The sequence below is a fragment of the Alligator mississippiensis genome, chromosome 3, assembly GCF_030867095.1.
Source record: "Alligator mississippiensis isolate rAllMis1 chromosome 3, rAllMis1, whole genome shotgun sequence".
Taxonomy (NCBI): domain Eukaryota; kingdom Metazoa; phylum Chordata; order Crocodylia; family Alligatoridae; genus Alligator; species Alligator mississippiensis.
In genome coordinates, this window is record NC_081826.1 from 276,761,744 (window position 1) to 276,770,167 (window position 8,424).

Sequence of the window (8,424 nt, forward strand, 5' to 3'; positions counted from 1 at the left end):
CTGTGGAGGCACATTCCAATAAAATCTTAAAAGATTACTTTAATAATAAACCATGCATTCTTGAGCAAGCCATAGCGGGATTAGCTACCACTTTGTTTCTCTGCAAGCAGATTTTTCACAAATTGTTATTGATATCATTTTTAAAGCGCCACGTTTCTAAAACTAAAACTGATGTTTTGCAAAAGACTTTTCACTTCAATGTTTTTATTTAATCATGCTAGCTGCATTCATATCCAAACCAAAATCCTACTGAATAGAAATGATTGTGCTTTAGATAGAGTTCATGTCTGGAAAATCAACAGAAAAACTAGCAGTGGTGAAACTTTCCAGCTGCAACAGCAAGATAATTTTAGACCTGCTGAAAAATGACTTGCATCTGTGAAACACTGAGACTGACATTGTTCTGTACAGCAAAGGGTTAAATTTAAAAAATAACAAAGCCTTGAGCAGGGCACTAACATATGCCAGTAACAGTAACATCAGATATAACAAATATTTTTTAAAATCTCCATCCTGGAAAACACAGCATTCATATACTGCTCACTCTTTTAATTGGTTTTAAAATGCATCAGGCATTGTAGATTTCACACTTTCTTTTTTTTTTACTACATTAAAATAAAAAAACACTTTTGCTCTTCATAAAGCATCAAGCATGCTCTTGAAATCCTACAGTGTAGTATAGATAAAATAATTGTATTCCTGTGGGGATTTCTGCCAGATTTTTCCTTTGCTTAAAAAACAATCCTATTACACATGTTTAATGTAACATTCCTGAATTCCAGCTTTTAACTCAACAATCTGAAACATCAAGAGTTTTATTTAGAGGTTAATGAAAAGAAAAAAACACCTTAGTAGACTCCTTGATATTTAAGACATGTATATAAGCTGCAGGTTTTCCAGTTACTCATTAAGTATTTTGAAACATAGCAATTTTGCTATGAGTTTATTAATAATGGCCTGTGTACTAGTGGATTGCAAAGGGCATTTTGATGTTTCTGTAGTAAAGAATGAAAACTAGACTAATAGAGCTATTGAAGGTCTATCTATATAGCTTGGCAGATGAAAGAAGTGTTTGGCTACCTTTTCTTAGAGTCAATAGAGTAAATTACTGTTGTCAGAAAGAGCTGGTAGTTTAAAAAGTATAGCCTAGAGGACTGTAACTAAGGTGTGTGCTTAGAAGGCCATGAGGTCTAATCCTCCCTCTGACACGTGCCTCATGCTTTATACAAGTCACTCTATTACTTCTCAAGATTTGAGTGACAGACACTATCTCCCACAAGTTTGTATTAGAAAATGCTGCTTAAAAATACACTGAGGAACTATGGCTAAGAGCACTGAAGTATCACTGAGAAGCTATCCTGGTCCTGATTAGTTTCTTAATAGTAGGTGCTTTACAAAAAGACCCACATTTTTAATCCCAATGCAATAGCAAAAAAGCATGAGTAAGGTTGAATCTTGCCAGTAAATAAGCACGTATAATGAGCAGTGTGGCATTTATGGCAAATACTGCTACACCAGAGTAGAATGCATTTGAAGACTGGGCACATCAAAAGTTTTCCCTTAATGAATGGATTTAGGGTGAGCTTTGGGTCCGAGAGTACCATTTTCAATCAAGCAGAGGGTAGACAGGTGAGAGGCATCATTCTTCCCACAGGCGTGTTCATTCATCCAAATCAGGAGACCTGAAGCACCCTTAGTGCTCCAGGCCTAGGCCACTTTTTAGTCTGAAAACCATCAAGTGATGGGATATTTGTGTGCTCAGGGCTGATTCCACTCATGCTTAAACTCCGGCTCTCCACAGGCTCCCCGCATCCTCACTTCCTCCACCTTTGTACAACTAAACCCCGTGTTTATGCTACAGCTACAATGGCCATGATGTTCGTTTTTAGGCGAGCTGCAGCCTCTTCACCCAGCCAGCAAGGTTATGGCTGTTCGTGGGAGATGTAACCCACTGATCACTAGTTGTTATAACTGGAAGCCTCAAAGGGGATCAGAGGTGCTTGGACCCCACGGGGAACCAAACCATGCTTTGGGATGGGCTGCCTACAAGATGCGGATGTCCAAACACAGAGGGGTTTCCTCACAGGTTACCTCACAAACGTGGCAGCAGCATGTAAGCCCGCAGCAGTCGCGGGTTAAGGGGGGCTAACTTGGCATCAGTTCCCTCTCAAGCTGGGTGCAGACCTTACACATCATCCGCACCAAGTGATGGGAATGCAAACCAAGCCCATACCCCTACAGAAGTTCAGGGTGCCTCATAGGGACTGGATGTGACAGGAGCCAGTCTAAGAGCGCTCTGGACCGATGTGCACTCAAACTGAGCCCAGTGAGTTGAGCCCGGAGCACCCAACTTCTGTGCCAGACCCCCGGCCTCAAGCAGCCACCGCGGGGAGGGTCTCATGTGATCCTTTTCTGATCACATCTCGTCTGGCTTCACAGGGTCTCTCGAGCCGGCGGGTGCTTCCGTGGGGTTCAAGCCCACCCCCGGGAGGAGTCCGAGCTCGCCCCCGCGCAGCCCTGGGCTCCGGGCAGGGGCGGCGCGGCGCGCAAAGGGTTAGGGGCGGGAGCCCCGGCAGCGGGGGAGTCGCCCAGCGAGTCGAGCTGCACAAACATCCCGGCGCATTCCTGGGCTAGTCCTCAGCTGCCAGCAGCTGATTGAAACCAGCGCTGCCGCCCGCCCTGAGTGGCTAACGAGGCGGCCGGCGAAGGGGCGCCGCCTATTTAAGCTGGGCCGCGGGGGTAGGGAGCTCGTCAGCTACAGCCCCGGGTTGTGCATGAGGTGAGGATCTAGCCCGTGAGTCCCGGGGCCGGGCGCGGGGCGGGCCGCGAACAAAGAGCCCCCGGCGTGGCGTGGCGTGGCGCGGCGCGGCGGGGCCCGCGGGCTGGGACCGGGACCGGGACCGGGGCCGGGGCCGGGGCCGGCAGGGGAGCGGGAGGCTCGGGGCTGCCGAGCGCTCCTCTCGCTGCCCTCCGGAGGGGGTGCCTTGTGTGGAGCTCTCTCTCTGGGCAAGGCGAGATAGGCAGGAGGGTTGTTTGGAGAAGCAAACAATAGTCAGCTCTTCCCCAAGAGCGCTGTGGAGCTGGTGGGAATGATCAAGGATGGAAGTATCAATGCGGTGGGTTTCTCATGGATATCCGGGCTGGAAGGGACCCTGGAGGATCATCGAGTTGTTTGGGGGGGAGGGGGGGGGTATGTGTTTTCTATATAAAAAGCCATCAGTACTGCCCTCTCTGCTATAGTACTCCAGCTCCCACGGGTGGTGGAGGGAAGGCTGGGTACTGATACTGGATAAAATCTAAATGTCAGCAGCTGAAGTGATTAGGTTAATAAGGGAAGAAAGACTCCCCCTTCCTTGGGTGGTAGATGCTCAGAGTTCAAAGGGCCAGGGCCTGCTGCTGCCATCCTCTTGATGGAGAATAATGCCAGTCCTTACCCCAGAACCTATGTTTGTAGGGTTATTTGCCTCCTGATGAATGCTGGAAGCTCCCAGTGAGGCTGGGATGGAGCAGAGGGTAGTTGATTTTCACAGATGAATTGGATGTGCTGGAAAAATGACACTGAGAAATTCTTGTCTCTAGGCCAAAAGACTGCATGCTCCAGTGGTGAATTCTTCCTGAACTTCCTAGTTCAAAATCTAGTCTAAAACTTAAAGATGTGGTATTTGAGTAGTTAGCATTTTGCAAACCCCAATGCAAAATAGTTCTTTATTGTCAAACATGTTGCAAGATACCAAGTGTTTCTTGAGTACTTGGCTAAGTTGTTTTTTCTCCCCCCCCCCCCCCCCCCCCCCCCATCAGTCTGTCCTTGAAATAGGAAAGTACTTCAGACATAGAAAAGAAATGCCTCTTCACTCTTGTGGGAGGCTAAATTGAATGGAAAAATGGGTGATCAATGTGAGCACAGTCCTAACTCTTAAAGATTGATTACAGCTAGAGACCTCAGCCAAGGAGTAGATGGTGATATGAAGAGTAGGTGGAACTGTAGAGGCCCTCCAGATCACCAGTTTGATTGCAGATACCAGTTGCTACATTTTTGTAGTTGAGCGGTGATGGCGAACACAACTGTAGTCAGGGGTTTGGATTACAAGGGAGCTGGGGTGGCTAAGTTTCTCCCCCGATACCCCTCTATAAGACTCAAATTCTAACCTGGGGTAGTCTTTATTTATTTTTATTTATTAGGACACTATGATGGGCAGGCCAACTTTTGGCAGATGCTTGAGAGCCAAAGTGTAACTTAAACCCTGACTGTACTACTGCTGCTTAGCTATTGGGACATGAAAAGCTGGGCACAGTACCACCCTGAAAGGACCTGGGTCACATTATAACAATAGAAATTCTTTTCTGGCAAGTGACTTTTTTAACATTAACTATTTGGCCTAAGTCCTCATAGGAGCAGGAAGATATGGTAATAAGGAAATATCAAATGTAGTGGGCATGGGGCCCATATACTTGCTATGCAAATTCTATCTTTGATTCCAGGATGTGGGGTGTTTGTTGTTCTGCCTCTTGGAAGAAAGGAAGAGATGTATTAGTGAAGCTTTAGTTTAGGGTAGTAGCCTAATTGGGTCCTAGACTGCAGTATCTGATCCTTGGACATAGTGTGATCTTACTATGTGAGGTAAGAGCACTTGTCCTGAGGGCATTACTTTAAAGATGGGCATATGCTAATATAATGTGTACCCTAAATGTAGGGTAGGGGGCTTGGAATCTGCCATCTTAAGCCTGGGCTGTGGGGGAATTTTAAAGTAAATGGACTTGGCTGCAAGATGGGACAAGTTGTGGCACTACCTGGGCAGGTTGCTCCCAAGTAGTGGGAGGCTATACTATGAGGGGGAATGGGCTGGTGTATAAAACAATGCTGCTGTACCGAGTATAGTTGCCACTTGCCTGCCTCTTTGGGTTGTATACTTCAGAGGCTTGAGCACCCTGATCAACCCAGCAGGCTATCTGCAATCCTTATACCTTCATTCTAGGGGGCATGACCAGTGAGTTGAGTGGCACTCTGCTAGCATGGAAAGAACCTGAAGCAAGTTAAGCTCTTATCACTTGGATGCCACAGTAACTGGCAAGTTCTGGCAGCCGGTGAAAGCAAGCTTGCTTGGTGTGGGAAGCTGCTAGTATTCTTGCCAACTGTTTCTCCTCTCTTCTTCCCCCTTATTCCAACCCCCCCCCCCCCCCCAAAAGGAGATGCAGTACAAAATCCAGGTCTCCATCTCTGTATAGAGGAAGAGCTTGTTGACTTGGAAATTGTCAACTTCTCTTCCTCTGCTATGCTAAGTGGAAGCCATCTTTGTACTAACGTTGAAGTGTCAGATAAGAGGCAGAATAGCCTTGTTCTAGCCTGATCTTGGCAGCTGGCTGATGGGGGATGGCATGTGCTGAAGTGGAGAACAAGACTTACTTTCCATTAAACCTCTAAATTCCAATGAATTGGATTGATATACAAGTTTGATTCATCTTGCAGGGATGGATGCTAAGGCCTTCTGAGCTTATGGCCCCATTAGGTTCCTTCTCTGCAGTACATGAGTTTATAAGGCCTTGCAAAAATATCTTTAGCACTTGCTTACTTTAGGTCAAAGCAGGGTCTCTTGCAGTGTGTAGTTAGTTTGTTTGCTTGTTTTTTGTTTTAGTGGTAGAATATACCTCTAGACCAGTAGGGGCTGAACTTCTTGGCAGAAGTGCCACAAATCAACCCTGAAGCTTCCTCAAATGCCCCTCAGGACAAGGAAAAGAAACCAATCTGCTGTTGTGCTATATGGCATAATACATGCCACCCAAGTGGCATGGAAAGCTTCTGCAATTACCCACTTCCCCTCCACCCCATGCACACAGCCCTGGCATTTGTTTAATGCTTAATTTGACTTAGTCCCATACTTGAAATCCATCTCCAGACTTGATGTTAAACTTCTACCCTTCAGAATGTAACTTTGAGGTGGTGCCTTGCTGAAAAGCATCCGTTGAAATGCTGCGTAGACCTTCACGCCTTCCCAAAAAAACAAAGATTTGTAGTTGGTGCACGTCATGTTAAATCATAATGCACTTGGAACACCAGAGGCCAGTTAAGGACAGGATACTGTCCTTGAATTTGAATTTCTTGCATGTCTGCCAGTTTGTCTTATCCTTGCACAATAAGACAATACTTGCTGAATGACTTGTAGGATGAAGATGACTCTTTTTTTTTTTTTTTTTTTTGTAAGTTGGTATACTGACCCCCCTGCCCCTTCAGTATCTGAGCTCATGAATCAAGCTAAAAACCCATGCAGTCTGACTGCTCAGCTTGAACTACTTTAACTACTACTTACTTTGCATGTTCTAGGTAATTGACATGCAGACTTAATAGCATCCCTTTGCTGTTATGGGATATTCATTTTGCATAACAACTTACCAAAGGAAAACTAGCCTTTCCCTTTATAGGACAGAATGAATGGAACCACTGAGGCAACAACACTGGTATGGTAGATAAACTGTTTTATCAAACATTAATAAGACAATACAGCACTCCCATCTAGTAGCACCATAATAGCTGCTTCACCTTGAGATTGGGGGTGGGATTACTTGGCTTCAGGTACAATCCTGAAAGGGCAACCATTAAAAGTAGGAAGTCCTTTGTTTTTTTTTTTTGGGGGGGTTGTTTTGTTTTTTCTAGGGTGTCTAGAAATGGGGATTTCAGCCAGAAAAAATCTAGCCTGTTCCTGTAGGAGGAGAGGGTTTTAAGGAGAACTAGCCACTGACTGCAATCCATACCTTTTTCCTAAAGAACAGTTGGCCTGCCACCTTCACACTTATGTGGGTAAAAGGCAATAAAGGAGACCTGGTCAATACTAAAACTAGAGCCTTTGATGGGGTGTCAAGAACTCAATTTGTCATAGTGCAGTTCCACTTGGTATAACTGCTATTACCTGTTACAGGTAACTTCAGGTATCTAAAATATTGACTAGTTGGTCACTACCAAAACAGTGTTCAATTTCAAATAACCTATTTAGTTCCTTTGGTTATCTTTGGCCTTTGACTTAATATGTAGAGAAAAGGAGTTGCAGAAGAAGGAATGGGGGGGGGGGGGGAATGATGCTTCTGGTCCTTCTGCCTTGGCTGGGGCAGTGGTGCCATTAAGTTACGAATATATCCATCTCTAGTCATTACTCAAGGGATACATGTAAGCTGAAAGCTTTCTGAATAAGACCAGCAAGTAATCAAAATGGCAATTGCTGCTCATGCTTAAATAATTCTCTCTAGTCCAGGAATACTAGAAAGCTGCTAGTCGGCAACTTCTAAAGCCAGTGCCCAGAAAGCAGGACACTGTTCTATGGCCAAAGGTTGGATATTGGCATCTCTGTAATCAAGGTTAGCAGAAATCTGTGGTCCATGAATTAATCTGAATCCATAATACTGCCAATAACAATGCTGTAATCTATTTAGTAAGCTTTCTATACGTGGTCTTGACTTTGAGGCCAGACAGGCAAAACACTAGCACCACATTTCTAAAATACTTGGAAATATTTGGAGCTCTAGGGAGTTCTGGTATGGCTACAAAAACAAGTATTGGAGAAACTTTGATAACTAAAGTCTTCATGGCTAAGTACAAACAGCCACAGGCTGAAGAGATTCAACTTTTTGCAGGCTGGTCTAAACTGTAGATTGAATGAATAATCAAGTGAGCATCTTCACACTTTTTTTTTTTTTTTTTTTTTTGTCAATGGCTAACTGCAGGCTAGAAGTTGGGGGGGGGGGGGGCTGGAAGGAGGTGCTAGATCTGGGGCAGAAGTTCAATAAACCAATTGAAACCTAAATCAGTTAAACTGGCTTCGGCCTTTTTGAAAATGGTTTAAGTTTAGTTTTGATACTACATCCATCCAGGCTTATGTGCACTGAGCTTCTGTTGTATTGCAGACTTCAACTGGCTTCCAACTGCTTATCCTAGTCTGTATAATTTTATGTCCCTAGCCCATTGGACAAAATGCATAGATAGCAGCCAAGCTACTCTTCCTGGACAAAAGACTGCAGTACCCAGAAAGTTGCCTTAACCCCTTGGTAAGGGGAGGGTAGGTTTGGCCTTCTTGAGGAGGAAGGATGAAAGCTATGAGCTCTTGGTTGAGGTTGTTTCTGCACTTCAAAATAATAGGGGGAACAAAACCCTGGAAAAACTAAGCTTTTTAAGATGGGGATTGGCAGCCCATGGAGCCACTCAGGCCCACATGGGGGCTTCAGTACTGGGTGTTCTCTTTGTTTGCAGGAGGTAGACTGAGTGGCAGCAGTGGCTGGGTCATAGTGCCTGCCCATCTCCATCTTGCTAGGTCAGGACCTTGCAGTCCAGAGAAGGTTGCTGACTGTTCTAAGCAATATTTTGGGTGGCAGTGCTCTCAACACTGGCTTTGAGCACAGCTCTAAATTCTGAAGTGAAAATTAGATTTTGGTGGAAGCCAACAA

The 8,424-nt window shown here is 45.1% G+C and overlaps 1 protein-coding gene across 4 annotated transcripts in view; it reads left to right on the forward strand.

Annotated features, from left to right (window-relative positions):
• Window positions 1-2,624: 2,624 nt before the first annotated feature.
• DAB2 (DAB adaptor protein 2) overlaps window positions 2,625-8,424 on the forward strand; it is a 32,730-nt gene continuing 26,930 nt past the window's right edge. Inside the window, exon 1 of one of the 4 annotated variants that reach the window (XR_009461154.1) lies at window positions 2,625-2,779. The gene's annotated coding sequence lies outside the window, so the exon portion shown is untranslated. The remainder of the gene's footprint in view (window positions 2,780-8,424) is intronic. The other 3 variants (XM_019496085.2, XM_019496084.2, XM_019496086.2) reach the window with 3 other exon arrangements.